Below are 20,574 nucleotides of genomic sequence, written 5' to 3'. Positions count from 1 at the left end.
CATGACGTCATAGCACAGCAGTGCTGACGCAGAGCTTACAACGTATATAAAAATCGTCTCTTGCTCACACGTAGAAACTCAGTCGGCGCTCTGCTGATGAAATTTTAAAAAATCATCAATTTTCATTCGACAACAATAAAAATGTTCATCGATGCATTGAAATGTCTTCAGATTTCTTATATTTCATGTACTTCCTTTCAATAACGTCTTGATTACGTTTGAAATATTTTGAATATTACAGGAATCTTATAATAATTGGACAGTCAATAAATAATTACCCAAAGAAGCTCTTGTAATTTCAAACATCTAATAGTTTGATTTCAAAGAGCTTGCGATAATCTCAATTTGATTGTTCGATTTAAAAATTTCATTAAAGATCACGATTTTATCGATTGTTACATTCATAGAAATCTCCCATGACAAACACTAGATAATGAATCGATTGATAAGGGGCACAATGTACTATGGCAAAAGCATACATTGATCTTTATCATAAAAAGCGTATATATGTAACAATCGTTCGGTCGTAAAGTGCTGCCATCTGCTATGCAGATGTGATACACGTAAACTTTCGGTAGATTTCTGTAATGAAGCTTCGCCACAAATACAGTAGATGTCACGTGAGAAACGATTCATTTGATTACAAAAAAAGATTTTCAAAATTAGGCAGTTTTGTATTCATCCTGAAGCCAATAAAAAATTTAAAAAAAAAAGAAGAAAAGATTTTCAAAAATTGAGAACAGTAATGAGTAAAGTATAGAACTATGTTTTTTGATGAAGCATTGAAAAGATATGAAAGTTTTTAAACTATAAGGTCGCATTTATGAGGATGTACAAAAATTAAATGTTGATTTTAACTAAAAATATTTGTAGAAAACAATATGTTTATTTTTAGAATATTTAAAAATTGCAATAAAAAAACACTGTGTTACAACTTGAATATACATTGAAAATTACGAAATAGGTCTCGATTCCAAAAATAGATTGATCAATTTTCAAATTTGTTAAATGAAGGGATCCTCGGATGTTTTTGAAATTTTGATACGGCAAACAAGGTCGAAAGCCACGGGCACAGATTTGTACTCTTAGAATCCATGTTGGTGTTCGATTTTTATCAGTATCTAATACTGCTTCAAAAAGTCTGAAAAATACATGCAGGTTCATTTCGACAACTTGAGCGACTTTTTAGATTTTAAGAATATTACAGCCTTACCAATATTCATTAAAATTGTAAATTTTAATGAATCTTTTTTTCTCCGGTGAAATGGTTTGAAATACCATACTGAACCATGTGATTTTGACGATGAAGCGGTTTGCTCGAAAAAAATATTTGAAATTTCCATAATTTCAAAATCTGAAAAAATTCAAGATTGTTCACATTGTTGAAATATAGCTCCATGAATTTTTTGCAGATTTTTTGAGTAAATATTACGTTCAGAATTGATACCGATAGAAAATTGTACATTCTTTGAATAAAGTCACAATGATGTATTGAAAAATCGAAATGCAATTTTAAAGCCGAGTAATTTCAATAACAAGCAAGGCCAGTTTTCTATAAGGTCCTCACACTTTTTTCACTTTGATAAAGTATTTTGGACTGCAGGACGGTTGATACGATACAGTCCATATACATACTCAAGCCCATCGTCTGTCGCCGTGTTCTGTAACAGGTGTTTATAAGTATCCTCGCAATCGAGCGGTACATGCAGTACACACACCGGCAGACAAAATACAACGTTGTGAGAGTACTGAAGGAGACGAATAAATACTCTCACACTCAGGCGCGCCCGTGTATGTGTGTGCCGTCTGTAGAGCATGTGTACGCACCCACGCGAGTGAATGAAAAGCGCTAAAGGAGAAAAATAAGGTACTTTTATTTTATTCGCACGTGTAAATACGTACGCATAGGCGGGCTGGATGCAGTTCGTTTCGACGCTTCAAATTCGTTTGCCACCGTTGAAATTGCACACGTGTGCGTCGATTGATTTGCTGTGTACCCTACGCTTCACTGTTTTTTCCCGGTTTTATTTGCCATTCCATTTTATTTCCTGTGCGCTTTTGCTCCCTTTTTTCCTTTCCTATCTCTCTCTCTCTCTCTCTCTCTCTTTCTCTCTCTTTGCTTCACGAAGGGCTCTGGCTTGACTTTGACCCGCTTTTCGAATAGGTTGAGTGATCGAATAAGTGCGGCGCTTTAACAGCGGCATCACTTTGTTTGGTTCGTTGAACTCACGCTTCGCTCGCTAGATATTTTTCTCACTTTCGATAGAATAAAATAAAATCCTATTAATTATCAAGTCTTTGGACGTTGGTTTCAATTTAAAAGTACTGTCTTAATGATACAAGAGCACAGACCAGTCTCTATCTACACAATTCTGTATTCAAATGCATTATTTGAGTTCATTACTTTGAAATTGAATTGATTTTAACTTGAGACTGTGGGGCTTTTTATTTGAACGACGAATAAGCTTGAGTATTCAAAGGAGATCACTAGAAAGGTTCTCCATTGCCTAATCAGACCTGTGTGTGTACGTGTGTGTATACACAAGAAGAGCAACAGGTAGCCGATAGTTGTGGCGAACGCAACACTCGCATATTCACTTACACACGCAGTGTGCGCGAGCTTAATCGATGGCGAGAAAATGACTCTTCGACTCGTTTGGTGGAAGTCAAGGTGCATCGGCGGTATCTTCGACGAAATCGCTTGTAGTTGAAACGACTACGTGGTGCAGTTAGAGTCGAGACCATTTTGTCAACCGTTTGGATGTTATTGTGAATATTGTGGCAATGTTAAAAAAAAAAATTAAAATCTGACGAAAAATTAATTAATCGGAAACATGTGCATTTGGGTGATTTAACATAAAAGTTTTTCGCCCAAGGTGCTCTTACAAAATCAAAAGCAATATATAGTTTATATATGTCATTACAAAAAAGTAATTAATGACATATCGTATAGATTCTCAACATCTCGTTGATCATTATGCTATCTTATAGGTTAAAATTAAACGACATAATCGTGCGGCAATAGTGTTTTTACTCATACGCTATGATTTATTAAAAGTCGAATCGCAATTATCTTTATACACATTCTTTTGTAGCTTCTATAAGGAAAAGGAATTTCAGCTTCGATTTTGGCATCGTTGGCTCCGCCTCAACGTGCATGTGTAACATGGACAATATTTTCGTTACTAGATGAGCTTTTTTGTCGAGCATATTGTGTATCGTCGTTGCGAGAGGTCATAAAAGTTTTCAGTTTCTTTCTTTGGGCGCTTCATTAGCGTAAAGCAGCTTTCGTAAAAATCTCGGAGGAATCCTTCGAGCATCGCATAACACACGTGCGCTTCTGTTACTATTGTTGTTCGTGCAAACTTGCCTCGGAGCTATTGCGTATGCACCACGTTGTGTATTTCAATACTTGCATGTAGCAGTGCAAAAAGCTACTCTTGCGCTCTATATCTTATCTCGCATTAGCGTGCGTTGAGATCAATTCGTTGTTGGAGTGGCAAATGCCGGCCCAATTCTACTGAAAGTAGTTTTGAAACGGTACAATATGTTTCAGAAAAGAAAACATATTCAACAATACGTTATTTTGGATAGTTGAAATTGTTTTATATAAATCATATATACACGCCAATAATTATTGCGATCGTTTGTAGTCTCACCTGTCTAACGCGACGCATGTGTACAATAAATTAGTATACGAACGAATACGTTTTTTTTTGATCGAATAAACGAGAAAATGAAAACCTTTTAAAAACAAACTGATGCAGCAGTAACAGCTGTCGTTCGGTTAAAAAAAAACAAGGGGGAAAAAAGTAAAATAAAATAAATGCTCTGCACTTTTCCAATGGCTGCTGCAATCGAGTCAGCAATTAATCTAAAGTTGCATGAAAATCAACGAACAAAAATATTTTTTAATTTAATTGAGACGCACGGGGATGCGCTAGAAAAGGACAACAATAAAATTTGCAGTTTTGGCGTGCATAAAAGTGAAAAATCGCGAGTGCAGGCCGACATAGAAGCGTGTGGCTGAGCTTGTGCTGCTGCTGCTGGGAGCGTCGGGTCGCAGCTCCTATATATACCTATCGTACTGCAAGCAGTCTGCTGCTGGTTGGTATCGATTCGACCCCAGCAGCGCTGCTCGGCTAAAGGCTCCGATGCGGCTTATACGCGCCTGCCTTCGTTGGCAGCTCTAGCTTCTCTATACGTAATACGCTTACCTTCCAGCTCGTCGTGTGCCCGTCGGGGCCGCCATGCACATCAGCGATCTGTTATTTTCTTATGTCTTTTAATTGAAGCAAATCAGACGAATTATCCTGGCTGCACTCGCGATTAAATATTCAACCTCGTATTGGGCAGTCGTGGGCGCGCCTACAGGACCAACAGCTCGAATGATATACACAGTCTTATTGTGCAAGGAAACCTCAATCGAGCTTTTAAATTTTTTTCTAATAAAAATTTTAGAGATGAGCGCAAATATTTTTCCCATGATTGGTACAAAATTAACGTACATTGTAGAAACGTGCTCGCGTGTGATACGATTCTGGCGAGTGGTAAAAAATAAGAGAAACAATTTCGAAATCAAAAATAATTCGAATTCGAAAAATTCGCAAATAAAGCGCATTATAACGTTGGCAAGCGAGCAGCAGCCCGCACTCTTGAAAATATTTTATCAGCCCGCTAGACTGCGTAGCACATACAATTTGAAAAAGGCGCAGGGTAAAAAAGCTTTGAATTTGCCGAGTCGCGGTGGGCCCAGACGACGACTTTTTAATTAACGGAGTCAATTTGAATCAAACTGTCGTTCCCTCGTACATACGCGCGCGCACTTGTAACTACTTGGAATAATGAAAGCTCGAGCGTCGAAGCGAAGCTTTTTTTACAGGGCACTGGTCTAATAACTGATCGCATCGTCGTAACAATTTTTAATAATCTTGCATATAAACGTAAAGCTCGTGTATCATAGTTACATAAATCAAAATGTCGCGATAAAAAAAAAAGTAATAAAGTAAAGATCGAGCCTATAAGGCTTTTTTATAAACGGATAGAATGTCAAATCTTTTCTTGTAGGTCAATAAAAGTGAAGAATACCGTATAACAGGTATGTGTATGAATGAATGATTCTCAACTGTACATATGGGTAAAAGGGCAGAAAAATAGATTGAAAATTTTACATGCTTTATATACATTCAAGTTGAAAATGGCGGGGACGAACGATTAACGTTTTCCAAGCAGTGCATATAATGCAGCGAACGCCTCTCTTTCTTTTATTTACATGTCGATGTTCTGCAGCGGTATATGAAGCATCGCATTTGTAGCTCGGTGGAGGTATGCGAGTGAAAAAGACCGTATACCGATTATTACGATGAATCTGAATTGGTATACGCACACAAACATAGAGCGCAAAATATTTGTGTGTTCGATGTATAGGAGGGAGCATTTTGACTCGCGAATCAGCTGATTGAATTACCGGCCGGTACGATTATACGCGTGCGTGTTTATATGAAAAGCCGGTAAAATATCTTAGGCGCGCACAATGTGCTTTACTCACACAATCGAGCCAGCGATACAGACACACAGACACAGAGAGACACATACACATAGGACAGGGATCGGTGCACGTGTGCTCGACCGTCTACGTACACATATCTCTGTGTATATGAGCATATTTTGCCGCCGCGTGCGCAGCTGTGATTCATCTCCGATCTTCGTAGTATATTGTATTTATAGCTCAATTGCTATTTAATATTGAAGTGCGTGCGTCGACTATAAATATATGTTCATATACGATGCACACCTATATAGTCGCGCACACACGCGACAAATTACATAATATATATGTCAGCGTGAGGAGGAGAAGAAGGGAGAGGAGGTGACACGGAAGAACTCGTAAACATTCGCTCGCGGATATTAAAATGACGGCATATGTGTGTGCGTGAGGCTTAGCGTGAGTCTGTGTGTATATCTGTTCGCTCGTATATAATGGTCGAGAGGGACGGGGAGAGAGAGAGAAAAAACGTGAAAGACGACGACGACGGCCTTGACCTAGATTTATGTTTATCTGTCTTCCACTCTTTCTCTCTCTCTCTCTCTCTCTCTCTCTCTCTCTCTCTCTCTCTCTCTCTCTCTCTCTCTCTCTCGCTCGCTCGCTCTCTCACTCTTTATCAAAACAAATAGCGTGTAATGTACATAGGTCATTGCACCGGCGGAGCAACACGCGGTCTCGCTGACGCCGCCGACGCTTCCAACTTTTTTGCCATCCGTATATAATATGTACATGCCGATCAGCTTTCCGCTACACTACACTTTGCACATGCACGACGCTAGTGCGCTCGACTCTGCCGTTTCCAACTTGGCTCTTTCTCTCGCTGTCCATTTTATTTTCAATCTTATTTATATTATTTACAGTGTAGTGCAATAGTTTACTGGGACGAGCCTTGTTTTTGGCGTAAAATTTCGCCGAATCCGTAGTCAAATTTTTCGAAACTTTGCTCAGACATTTGTAAAAAATCGGAGCAATCTGTCAAAAGCTCGGGCAGCTTGTACCAAAAGCTCATGTTTGGTTTACGTGACACGTAAGGTTCCGTTTAACTTTAGAGAGTTTTTCTCTGTACAACTGTTCCCTTTTTTAAATAATCGCTCAAAGTTAAGAGTTAATTACCTTAGCATCATTAATTTTACACGTCTTTATCCGAATCGGCTTAAAAATACTTGTGCTTCCAAGCTCGTGCATTATTGAAAAGTATTATTCCAAGTTTGAATAATTATTTTTCAAAGTAATAAATTCTCATCTATATGGGAGAAGTGGACAATCGCTATAATTTGTAAACATACCATTACGACTCCAATGTGATACTTTAATTCTTTGTGATACTAAAACGCAAAGTCTTGAATTGTTTTAGATTATGCAGCGTCAACATTTCTGATAACAGCACACATGAAAAAAAGTGCATAACTGATTCAGTTTAATACAAGTTGAATTTTTCATTTCATAGATGTTATAACGACCAAATCACTTCCAAAATGTTAAAATGACCCCAACTCATATATTTTTACAAAACATAGTATGTGCGATTTCATAAAAATGTATCGATGAGAAAAAAAATCATTAAATTAACATTCATTGTTCGCTAGGCAAAATAAACAGAGTATCTTCTGCAGTAACTAAGATATTCTGTACGTATGAACAGAAAATACAAATACTTAAGGTAAAAAAAAGTAAAATTTTGAGGCCAAGATTTGTTTTGTTTAATGTACTTAAAAAAGTATATAGAATTTTTAGTTAGTTCAAAATATTGTCATTCTTATTTTTGCTATTAATATAGATTAGACAATCAATTGAAATTAATTATAAATAATCGTTGTGCTCGAGTCTCCCCTAGATAAAAAATTAAAATCAAGTTTTCGGTCGTTTTTCATGATTGGAAAAGTGTTAGTGATGCCATTTATTATTACGTGGTTACTTTTTTCAAAGTAATTTAGATTTATTATGCTTCTGGACATTTTTTTCGGGCATTACACTCATGTGGTCAATTGGCCTTATCTTTCCAGTTCTAAACGTGCTGCAGTCGAATTACATAAATAATTTCAATGCAGACATCGGCAAAGAGAAAAGTGTATATGGTCGTGCATCGAAGTTAGATATCGATCTGCCTATACAAGTGCGAGGCTCTTCTTTGTCGGAGTCGCCCCTGCCACATCGGAGCTTTATTATGGGCTCGGACACACAGAGCTTCGATATTATCCATCGCGGCGACTGTCATTTCTGAAACTTCAGTACAGTCGTTCTTGTTGAGAGAGTCGCTGGAGCTTGTGGGGATAGACACGTTTTTATTAAAAATAAAAGGAAAAGAGAGAAAGAAAAAATTGAAGCGAAGAAGCAAGCCGCGAGCTAAACTTTGAGGTATTATAACGATCGTTCGATGTATCATCGCTGTACGCGATTCATTTCCATGGCGGGTCGTTAGTACGACTGTGTCAAAGTGACACACGCGAGGAAGGGTGTGAATTAAAGAAGTGAGAGAAAGAGAGAGCCAGTGGCGAGGGCAAATATACATCCACGCCGTACTATTATACCCTCGAGGGCTTCAACGGAGACGAGGCAAAAAATTTCTAGCGTTCGTTGATTCATTTTCGGCTCCGTATAATATCATACGTGCAAATACACATCTTGGCAGAAATTAATGATAAAATTGAAGGGACTTGAATTCGAGCGAAACAGAATTAGTCTGAATTTACTCCTAAAGCAAGAGTACACGTGAGACAAATTCATTATGTGTTAAGCCGGAAGTTTTGCCCATCGGTTTAATTTCGGACAGTTCGACCCCGAGAGCTGTCTCGCGTGAGTCGTCGCGCGATGTCACCAATTTTTCTTGGTTTCGCGTGTCGCCCTTCTTGCTACGATAGTTATTTTAACGTTATTACAAACAAATTTTATGCGAGCAAGAAATAAGGGGGTGAAAAAAAGTTCTTAGCCAAATATAAGTTACACGTGCAATAACTTACGCCTGAACGTTGGCAATTGGTAAACAGAGGCTCTCGCTCGCTCGTTCGCTCGCTCTGGCAACAAAATCGTAACGCGCACAGCTCCGCTCAAAAATAATATATCCATTTTTATGCAAGCCGAACACACCGAGCGAGAAAAATTTCGTCCAAAGTTTATTTTACGAGGGAAAAATAAATCAAAAGCGAGGAGCACGATAAAATTTTGCATTTGAGCACGAAGAAAGAGCTTTATTACTCGTTATAGATTTTTTTCCAACAATTCAAAAAATACCTCCTCTGAATAGCTAGGCAGAAAATGATTCATTGACAAATTAACTCATAACTTGTCGAGTAATTCAGGTTCATTCAAAAATGTATTTTATATTATAATTTTGAAAAAATTGTACGATTCAATCGTTTTGATGATAAACAAAATTCAAGTGGCCGAAAGAGCGTACGCGAAGGAGGAAAGCGCAGCCTCTCTCGACGTTAAATTTCATCAATTACGTAATTAGCACTGGTTACGATGGCTAGCTGCAGGAAGGGGGAGGCAGACGAAAACTGGACCGAGGTGAAAAAATTGGGGAGGCCAATTAGGCGTAATGAAAAAGGCTCGGGTAAAAAAGCTCGTGGATGATTTTTGCGCGAAAAAAGTAAAAAGAAAGGAGGAGAGAAATAAAAGGTAGGTATATAAGCCGTAAAAGAAACGAGCAGCGAAATATGTTGTATTATATATCGGGCTGTATATGCGCTCGGGTCGCGGCACAGGCACGAGGCAGTCGCTTAGCTGCGGCTGCTATATACACACAGACGCGCTCGCGTATATGCACGAAGCCCAGTACTTTTCCACTGCGGTATTATATATCCCAGGCTTTGTACGTGTGTATGTGGTGGAGCGTTATAAAGAGCAAAGTTGGATAAGGTATGGAGCTGGCCGGTCGAAAATTGGCTCAGCGGATAGAGAAAAATTTCACGAGCCCGAGAAAAAAAGGAGCGCGCGAAAGCTCCAAGTTAAAGGCGAGTTTCGCTGCTTTTTGCATCGCCGTGATAATCATATATACTCGAACGTAGTCGGCAGGCAGTGTAGAAGCGGCGCGCGAGAGCCGAAGCAGCGGCGCAGCCAGCCGCATAGAGTATCGAGTCGAGCCACGCGAGCCTGTGTGAGCCACTCACCGGCACACACACACACACACACACAAGAGCGAGAGCTATATAAGCTAAATATAGCGGGGCAAGCAAGCAAGGTCAGCCCCTCGCGACGGCTCGGTCTCTGTGCGTGTGTGTTTGTGTGTGTGTGTGTGTTGTGTGTGCGTGTGTAAAGAGAGAAAGAGCTCGCAGCAGGCAGGCAGGCAGGCACAGCTCAGCACAGCACAGCACAGTATATACGCTGCGGCAAGCTGCGGCTTGCGAGCCGACTGCCGAGGCACGAGAGAACGATAAAATGAATTGAGTCGAGTTGGCTCGTTGTTTGTATGCTCAACTTGCTTTTATATACACGATGTGTTGTATCTGTATATACATATACGGCCTCGTGCTTTTATGCTTATAAAAGTTGATTTTTAGTCCCAGGATGGAACTGCCACTGCTCCGCTCATTTTTCAACCTTTCTATTTTATTTTATTTCACTTTTTTATTCTCTCTCTTTTTTTCTTTCTTTCTTTCTGTCTCTATCGAGTCAATGCTCTTTATCGATTTTTACGAGCTATGTATCGACAAAAAAAAATATTATTTATCTTTTCTCGTTCGATTCCCAGGCAATCAGCGACGATGTGTACGATGTAATATCTGCCTTACGCGAGCTCGCGCCGATTGAATCGCGCTACTCGTCGTCGAGAGCGACGAGACTTTCGTTTTTGACATTTTTGAATATTCCACATGCGTGCAGGCAGACGTACATACACATTCGAGCATGACATTGTTCGCGTAACGAACACGTCTGCTTGTATGTATATGCAGACAGACTCGCAAAACTATGTGCACACATAAATGTGCTCATTGATTACGTAAAGCGTCTTACGCGCATCATAGACATCTCGCGCTTTTATCTCATTCATCTCGTTTCGAAAAGAAAAAAAAAAGATTCTCGACGCTGTATATTGTGTACGAGATAATTTTCTGCGCGTGTATACGCGGAAGTCGATCTTACTTCACGTGGGATGTTTATACCTTTGGATCGCAGTTCATGCACTTGGACATTATAGCGTTGAACTTAATTAATCGAATGTCGAATCGTTGCGTTACGAAAGATACGCGCGTTAGATTAATTGTTCACGCTCGTCGTAACGTTCGATTAATTTAACGAGCAATTAACGAGTCCGAATGTATCGAATTCGATCGTGCACCGTAAATACTGCACAATGTCGCAAAGGAAAGCGAAAAAGAAAGGAAAAAAGTGCTGTTGAGTGAGTCGAGGGAAATGCTTGGTCAATCAACGCGTGCAAGCTTATGCATAAGTACACGAATAGGACGCGAGACAAAGCAGATCGAAAATGGAATTAACGACAACGATCCGAAAAATCGGTGCGCCTCGCTCGTTTAAAAGGCCAAATTTATTTTTCCGCTCGTCGTGCGAGCTGTAGAGGTATATTTTTATACACACGAACGCCCACGCATCGTCGTCGTGGCTTCGAGCGAACCTCGAGCGAGTGCACGCTTACGCGTGGCCGTTATGCCTATATACACAAATGCACTAGGCTGTTACCGTTTGTACGATCACGGAGTCTGGTCGCAGGAACAAAACAGCTGATTTCTGTCCGATAGTCGCGTTTGAAAGTCTGTCATACCGCAGACATATACATAAACACGAGTGCTCGAGCGCCAATGAAACGTACGTGCCCGTACATAAACGGCGCAGCTGAAAAAGCTTTGGCCGTAGGTGGTAGGAGGACGTTTGCAAATGTGCGATAGGTGCGTAGGTGTGTGCGTGGCCGCGTACGTCAAGTGCGTCCGTGTGCAAATGTAGTTCAATGCAGAAGCCGAGGAGAGAGAAGCACGTGGCAAGCAAAAAGCCGGCCGGTACCGAAGACCGAGACAGAGAGAATGAGCGAAATCCGTGATATGTTATATTCGCACCAACACACAGAGCCGCGTGCACATGGACGTATGTACACTGCATAGTCGTTCTCACTCTGCCACCCACTTCCGGATTTGTGTACACGTATAAGTGCGCGTAGTAGCTTGTACATCGACCTGTTGCTTTTATATACATGCACACATTTACATTGTCGGTCTTATGTACGCTGGCACACACACACACGCGCGCGCGCACACCCACAAGTGCAAAATGCCTATGTGTGATTGTGCATCGGCAGTAGTGTAGCTATACGTGCGATGCATCTCTCGCTCTCTGCTATGTGTGTATGCGCCAGCTTCTTTCTTTCCTACGAGCATGCACATGTACACTGCTCTGTATGTGTGCAAGTGCACCTACGTTTACGCCGCTGTACGTGCACGCGTACGGCTGCTCCACGATACGTGTGTGTATGCGCGCGAGTTTGTGCAACGTCAATGACTCTCTCTTGCATTGTATGTCGTGATATAGTTGTAAGAGCCGAGCACGTGTATTTACTACTAAACGTATGATCCCATGGCTACGCAGCTTTGTATGAATTCGCGCGTATTAGCGGCTACAGTTGCGTATAGTTCTTTTGCCATTCCAGAGGGTTTCACATTTTATGAATCGACTCGCGTGCGCACACATTGCTTTGTACGAGAACCTATCGTTCGCGAACCTTCGCACGGTAAAACGCGTTTTCATCGCTGCGTGAGCGCAAAGTGCTACTTTCGCGCACGGCTGGCCATCTTAAATAGTACATTACGTAACTGAGGCGGGGGTTGTCTATAAGTCCGGTTGTCTGTCAGTTTGCCGCTAGAGCGTAGCGAGGGTTGCATTGACACGAGTGCAAGATTGACAATTGACTTAGTTACGTATATTATTTTTCATCATCGATTGTAGGAAGTCGATTTTAAGATTTTCCTGCACGGCGCAGCGTGCGGGAAGTACCATTTCCCGCACGCAGTGTTGAAAATCGACTTTCCGCACGTTGTAGTGAAAATTAGTGTACGCAACTGGGGCCGTTGTCAATCTTGTACTCGTGTCAATGCAACCCTCGCTACACCCGGGCTGCAAACTTGACACTCGTGCAGATCGACAACCTCCCGCCCGCCCCCGTTGCGTAATCTACTATTTACGAACACGAGACAAGTGATTGGGAAATTGGTGTGCCCAAATTTACGGCTTCGATCGATGAAAAGAGAAGATAAAAAAAGAGGAGTCTCCTACTTAAAATTGAGATTCGCTTGCGACTCGTAACGTCAACTTCGCTATGCATGTTTTTCCAGCTAGTTTGAATTTACACGAGCTGACATTGAAAAATATACAACAGTCGCTACCAACGGATCTATTGTTAAAAATGTCAATCATGACATTTGCTACAAGTGCTAATTAGAATACGTATATGTATATGGTTAAAATTAAGAGTATATCAATATTCATTCGCAATTTATCCCTCGTGATTAATTATTTCTCAGAGCTTAGTTCTTAAAAAATTCAGTTTATTTTTCTTCTTTCGAAAAATTAAATTGTATATATGCCAGGCCTGTAATGACGATAAAGCTTATCGACTTATTTTCGTTCACTGAAATTTCGCTTCTCGTAAACGAGCGATAAAGCATTTATTTGTCGTTTTTCGTTGCTCTAGTAGTCGCAACTATATTATATAGTCAAAAAGAAAGAGAGAAAAAGAAAGTAACAAAAACGATCATCCCTTGTAAAAAAAGCCAAATATGTAGCATCGAACGGTAGCGTTGAAACGTAGCCCGCGTAAACAGTGTATTATAATGTAGAGTCAAGGAGGCTATGCGAAAAACCCGTCCTCGTTCGTGCACTACCGCTGCGGTGCTTGTAGCGCAAGTATAGCATATAGGTATGGTATTATATAGCTCGAAGTGTAGAGCGAGCGAGCCGAGAGCTGTGCTGGCTTAGCTCGGCTGCTCCGAAGCGACGAGGACGCCAGCGAGCTCTTACAGCGGTTTCTGCCGTTGCTGCTGGCTCGGCACAAAAACCTATGGAATTTCCGAGGCCGAAACACACCGACACGTCCATCGCGCTCCGTACGTGTGTATAGCCTGCCTTTCTCTTGCCGACGCTCGCGCGGCTGCTGCTGGCTCGAGTCCACAGAACTGCCGAGAGAACTGCCGGCTCGCTCCTCGCATCGCGTCAGCATCCTATACATGTGGCAATGTACACACGTACACCTCTCAAACCTTCATCCTCGCCTCGCGTCGACTTACGTATACGCGCAACTTTTTTTCCACTGTACACGATGAGCTCCGTACCGCTCGGGGCTTTCTTCCAAACGCTCGAGCTTTTTCGCTCTCTGCTCTTTCTCTCTTGCGCAGGCTTGCGATTTGCTCATCCTTGCTTATGCCAAAATAATCAGTCGGCAATTTCCTCCTCGCCTTTTTTCATCCTTTTTTATCGTCCTGCTGACGATCGCCACATTATTTTTCCTTTGCGTAACTCTGTGTACCAACGTCATGCACGCGCAAAATACGTCTCGAGCATCTCGAATTTCTATGACCGATTATATACGAATTATTAAGCACTTTATCAACTCATACATTTATTAATTAAATGTTGGAGCTTCAACGCCAAACAGCAAATCATGCTACGTGTTTTTAAATTATGAATAATTGTTGAATAAATAACTCAATGTTTATTGCGGAGCACAATTGAAAGAAAAAAGTAAGCTTTTTGAAGTGCACAGATGCAGCGGGGCCATAGACAACAAGAGCGCTGCGTTTTCCTTCGTGCTTGTCGCTCGCTGGCGCACTAAGCGCGGGGTTGAATTTCAGGCTCGACCGAGGGAGCAACAACAAGACGATTGGGGCCGATCGGGGCTCCCTTTATGCGTGCATCCTGGCCATACGCGAATAGCAGTCGTGCCTGCTCTCATGCTGGCCTCTGTGCATGTGTGTGTATAAACGTGATCATTCGGCAGCTGTGCAGTCGGACGCAGAGAACCCACACACGGTTACACATATGCGCACGTCCATATAGCTCGAACGTGTATAACGGTGCGCCCGTATATATATAGCTTATGGACGGAAGAGCTGGCAAGAGCAGAGCGGCTGCTTGTGTATATAATATATATATTTGTTGTAGGCACGTTGCCTTCCTTCGTTCCGCTCTCTCTTTCTCTTCGAAAAGTTTCGTTTCACGCTCTCGGGCCGCCAGCGCGCCTCTATACACATAGCTGTAAAGGTAAGCCTCGTCGCTCGCTGATCTCTGTCGGGGCCGCTTTCCCGCCTTCCTCCGTCTCTCTGTCTCGTATGATACATAACGAGCTGCTTTGTATAAACTCGAGCTCTGGCATATACTTGTACTACTGATCTTAAAAGCACCCACGTGGACCATTACTACGTACCGCCTGAAATGCCGCAACCTATATCTATTGAGAGATTGATCTCTACTCCGAAACTCTTCTTTCTCTCTCTCTCTCTCTCTCTCTTTCTCTACATTTAATACGAATGACGGCGCGAGAAAAACACGAGCGATCGAAACCCGAAACATCCTTCTTCCTTTTCATTTCTCATCATCAGACCGGCCGGAAAATCATCGTTTTCACATGGGCATGCAACGTATGATCTTCGATTACGATTAATATTTGTATTTTTGTTTTGATAAATGGAACCAAATCCGAGAGAAGCGAGGCGAAATTGCCTATATATGAAGCTTTACGCTACCGTTACCAGTAGTACGATCCCATATAAATGCGCTCGTGCCATTAACGAGCCTCGTATATACGTGCCGGCTGCCGCGACTCTCCCGACTTTTAAATACTACTATACTACTGCCTTTTGTGCGCGCGGCAAACGATCGTGCCTCGAGCTTGTTTCTCTGCGTACACGAGAGAGAGAGAGAGAGCCGAGAATGAAACGCCGTACGTCTACCTACACTCCTTGAAAAACTCGCCGTACTTTGTTATATGTTACTGCTGCTGCGGATCGAGTCTTATTGCCACAAACACCCACTCGCCAACGAGCTCGATGCACTCGACGCGCGCACACCTATCGTGCTTTCGATGCATTTTCTGCGACAAATGTTGCGCCACCTCCACTCGCATATTGTCTGCAAAACTAAACACTACCTCTCAAGTGTACTAGTACTTTTTTTCTCTTCGTACAGATATAAGTTGCGATTTCTAAGATGAATCACGCGACTGTGTTCCAAATTTTTGTAAAATATTGTACTTTGGAGTCATTACTCGTAATCGCCGAAACGCCAAGGCAACCAATTTTTTTTATTCTCTTTTCCTAAACTATTGTTGAGCACTGATGTTTCCGGACTATGCTGCTGGAAACGCATAAACATTTATTTTTCTACGAAACCAACCGAATGAATAATCCAACTGTGAAAATATGCCTCCGTCTGGCGGAGCGAAATGAGTCTTCGAGTGTCAATGAATTTATCGTTCAACAAAATTTGAATATATAAATAAACTGCATCTGTTGCATGATACCCATTAAAAATAAATCGTTTAAATTATCTATTCGTCTGATGGATACGCCACAAATATCTCAGTTCAGATAACGAAAGCAAGTTCCCACTTAATTGAGTCGTGTGTGTGTGCAATTATCTCGAAATCCAATAATCTTACTTTCCAAAATCGAGCATAAGCTTGTACGTTATAAAGACTAGCTGGAATTCGATCTTTCGAAAGATGAAAGAAGATTAATTGAGATTAAGTCACTTTGAATTTTTTGCTCTCCAAACGAACTTCTGTTGATCCGAATGAAAATTATCGAACGATTTTCATCGACTCTTGAATGATTCAAAGAACAATAGTCATTAAAGCTGCAAGTAGATCCATGCCAAGCACTACATACAAGAGCCCAAGTGTTTACGTATACATGGACGAGTGTAGCGAGTCGACCCCCTTTATCCCTACTCTCTGCTTCTTCTCTTTCTGAATGTGGCGTGAAACCCCATTGAGAATTCAGCGTACAGTCTTATCTCTCGCTCGGCGGCTATTATACCACCCATATACAACGACGAGAAAATAATGCCACGTGCGCGATAGAGCAAGAGCAAGGACGAGATCGTGCCGTGTACTGCTTGCTATCCACGCGCAACCCCTTTTTGTTGATATACCGGTCGTGTACGTGTAGCTCGAGATCGATTCGTCTAATGTCGCAACGATCGCAGCGCTACGACGATCAATTCAATTTGCTTCGCGCGTTTCACTCGATTGCTTAAAATTTTCCCGATTTTTTTCACGTCGCTGAGCAAAACTTCATTTCCTTCCGATAACGATCGGTGAATATCCTGCTCCGAGCGAGTGCCCACTGCTGTACACGTTAGGCAAGGATATTTTATTATAGAGGGAAAAAAGTTATAACAACGAAAAAGGAAAATAAGTATAGTAACAAACAACAACCGCGATAGACGACGACGGCGACGGCTACGACAACGACAACGACAACGACGACGACGACGACGACGACGACGACGATGATGATGATGACGGTGATGTAGCGGAGAACCGCAGGATGTGTGCGCGCGACCAACTTATCATATTCGCATCAGAGAATCTATTGAGATAAGTCACGCGAAGCGTAAACTCGTGTGCGACTCGTATGAACTGCACATAACACGAGTCGCAGCATTATGAGCGTTCATTTGAAATTGTGACTTGTTCGCAACATTCCATCAAAGTCTATCCTTCGAAATTATCAACTTTCATAAACATCTTTTATTTGGATTATCATGAATTATAGGATCCATGATGAAACGAATATGTTTTTCTGTTACAAAATAAGTTTTACATCGCAGCACAATTCTCAAAATTTTAAATGATAATAGGCAGCAAATTTTTAATCAAATCATGGAATTGCGAAGTTTTAAATTATTTCGAGCCATGTCCAGATATATGGTCAACGTTTTATATTTCGAAAGATAGTGTAAGCTTTTTCTGACAATTGTTTAAGGAAGTACCGGAGTTTGGCTAAGATGATTATTTTTTAACACATTTTTTTCACATTTTAACTGAATAATTTTTCAAAAAGCTAAGTTGATATCTTTTTTGTGGTTTTTTAGACATTCACGAATTTTTGAAGTAAAATATTCAGTAGAAATATTAGAGAGCATGTTTAAAAATTAAAGTTTTTTTCAGAATATCTATATTTTAGATATCAAACTGTGCTTCAAGAAATCAATTGCTATTAGCAATACATGGGTCATTAAATTAAAAAAACTCGAATGGAAGTCAAGAATAAAAACTATTGTCATTGAAAATAGATGCATTATATGGGCATAGATATTGCAGTTATGATTGTGATAATAAACCACGATAAGCACATTTTATTTATTCCCTCAATAATCACAGACGTATACATTTTGGTATACAATTATAAATTAAGAACGAAGATGTCAACCTTACTTCAACCGAAGTGGAAGTCAAAGTGATTTAAAGATCATAAAAAAAAAATAATTGTGATAATCACAACTTTTTCGATTAAATCATTATATTAAAATCATTTTTTTTTTGAAATAGAAAAGTGGTTGATTGTATTTTTAATGCAGATCGTTACATAGTATGCATATGTTATTCAATAAAAAATGTGTATACAATAATGAAAACAAAATGTATCTTATTAGAGAAAAAAGATTTTCGCAACGGAAAAAAATTGCCTTTTTGTTCGTAGGCTCTTATGTAGATTAGAGTTTTTTAATATCACATTATGTCACAAGAGCCTTAGTTTGAAGTGCTTATATGAGTTTTTTTATGAAGTAAGATATTGCAAATAATAATAAAATTGTTCTAATAAACATTCTTACCTCTTATATCTACTACAGGTTATAGAGCCCAGGTTTCAATATAAATTCATAGAAACCTGGATGGAAAGTGTTAATGCTATTAAATTGAAGAATCGAACTTTTCATCATATATTCATTGTATGTAAAGGCTTATTATTGTTCTTTGCACAAACTTATTGATTATTACTTTGAGTCTAACCTATATGTGGCTAGCGACACAATTTGTCGAATATTCAATGGAAAGGCTGCGCGCGCAGGCCGAGTTTTCGCGCGCTTTGCGATGTCTCATCGTCGATCGGCGCACGTGTGCATAAATCGATATCGCAATCGGTAAAAAAATCGTACGCAATGGTAATTCTCGCGCAGAGCGCAAAGAGCTCACGAGCGCGTGATCTTTCGGACCAATAGGGGTGGGGAACCAGTGCGGTATCATCAACCGTACGATACTACATCGAGTGGAATATGCGCAACTGCACGAGATACACATTGGCTGCCGTCGGCGGCAAGTTGGCGCATCAAAGCACATTTAAATTTTTGAGTGCTTATATAGCTGGCGCAAGTATGTGTATAATACGGCTATAAATGTGCAGAGCAGCGCAGTTCGGCCCGCATATTGGCACAAGCAAGACTTGACTATAGATAAGCCGGGCTCGCGTGCTATCTAACACGCGCTGTGCGATCCGTGGAAAACAGGCCGCGTCGCAGTCGCAGTCGCGCGCGCACTTGCCTGCCGATTCAATATTTTATCATAAAATACATGTGCTGCAGCGAACATGCTTCGCTAAGCATTTTGGCCTTATCGAATCTGCGCGACAAGAGGTTAGGTGCTTAAATGATAAACTACATTGGAGTTTTACAACCTTGATGCTTACGCAGCTGCATTACGATGCACGCCAAGTGCAACGAATGAAGCGTGACGTTCGATTTTCGCGTCAACGTATGCGGCTCCCGAGTCAGGCAGGACGATCGACCGTAGCTCGTTTCTATAGATAGAAGGGAGCTTTAACTCGAACCTACATTGAAGCTGCAGAAAATCCAGAGATTGTCTTATATATTCTCTCAAGGCCTGTTAGCTCCCTCGGCCAGAACGAGGCGCGCCGAGCCGCATGCACACTCCACTGGCGCAGCGGCAGCCAGAACGAGGCAATACCATTGCACATGTACACGGCTCACGTATACTGCACACAGCGCTACAGCTTCCAGAGAGTTATAAAAGAAGGGAGCGTTTGCGCGAGCGCAAATTCCAGCCGTGCGAATGTGCGCTGAGCCTGCAAGCGAAATGTTCGCTTAGCTATATGTATCTGCGTTGGCACTGGCTATATAGGTATATAATAGCGGTGCAATCGCGTTTCCATCGGCGCCGTCGCCGTCGGCGCTCTTTCTCTCTGCGCCTTTCATTTCAGGCAGGGGAAAAAGGCCGGCTGCAGCATGGGAGCGGCTCGTGCTGCGTCCAACTCGAGCTCGTTTCCGACAAAAAGGGGAGCCCTAACCTTAACAAAATCATCGATTCGCGTCCCTCGCCTGCGTTGTGCCGAGCTCCCGCGATGCCACGCAGCGAATGTGTTATATTACGTACGTACGCCGCGTACTTAGCTGCTCGTCGCTATAACCTATAAAACCTCACCGTGGGAGGGGTTTCGAGCTCGCTGCGATCGTTTGTCATTGTCGAATACAGAAGATCGTGGCTAGTACCCGAACGTATATTTGAGCTCGATTAATTTCATCTCCTTGGAATTACTTTACGGGACGACGATCGAGTAAACAATTTGATGGGAAAATTATTCGAGGTAAAAAAAAATTCAAATCTGAGGCTATTACGCGCGCCACTAATGCGGATGTTGGAGAAACTCATTAGCGCGGCGCGAGCGATATATAAAAGCACTTAGCTGGTGTGCTCGGCGTTTCGAAACGTTGCAAAATCCGTCGCGCATACGCACGGCTTTGATGTTGAAACGGAGTCTCGTTTTCAAAACTCGATATTATCGAGCGTTGAAAAATTTTTCTACCGAGCGTCGTTGCGAACAAGTTGAATTTTTCATCGACGTCGCGAGAATCGCGAGCGATAAATGCAAAAAATTGTTAAGCAAAGCAATATTCATCGAGCTGGTTTATCAGCGCGCGCGCGAGCGCGCGAGTTTACATTCAAGTTGAGTCGCTCTACTGCTAGCCAAGTCGCTGTCGAGCGCTTTTACAACGCAGCGCAAGTTAGGTATATGCTAGACTGCAGATATAAGAGTCCCGTGACGCCCTCGCTCGAACGTACATGTGCGCAC

Source organism: Trichogramma pretiosum, unplaced genomic scaffold (assembly GCF_000599845.2).
Source record: "Trichogramma pretiosum strain Unisexual culture from Peru unplaced genomic scaffold, Tpre_2.0 scaffold6, whole genome shotgun sequence".
NCBI classification, from domain to species: domain Eukaryota; kingdom Metazoa; phylum Arthropoda; class Insecta; order Hymenoptera; family Trichogrammatidae; genus Trichogramma; species Trichogramma pretiosum.
This window is presented reverse-complemented; position numbering follows the sequence as displayed.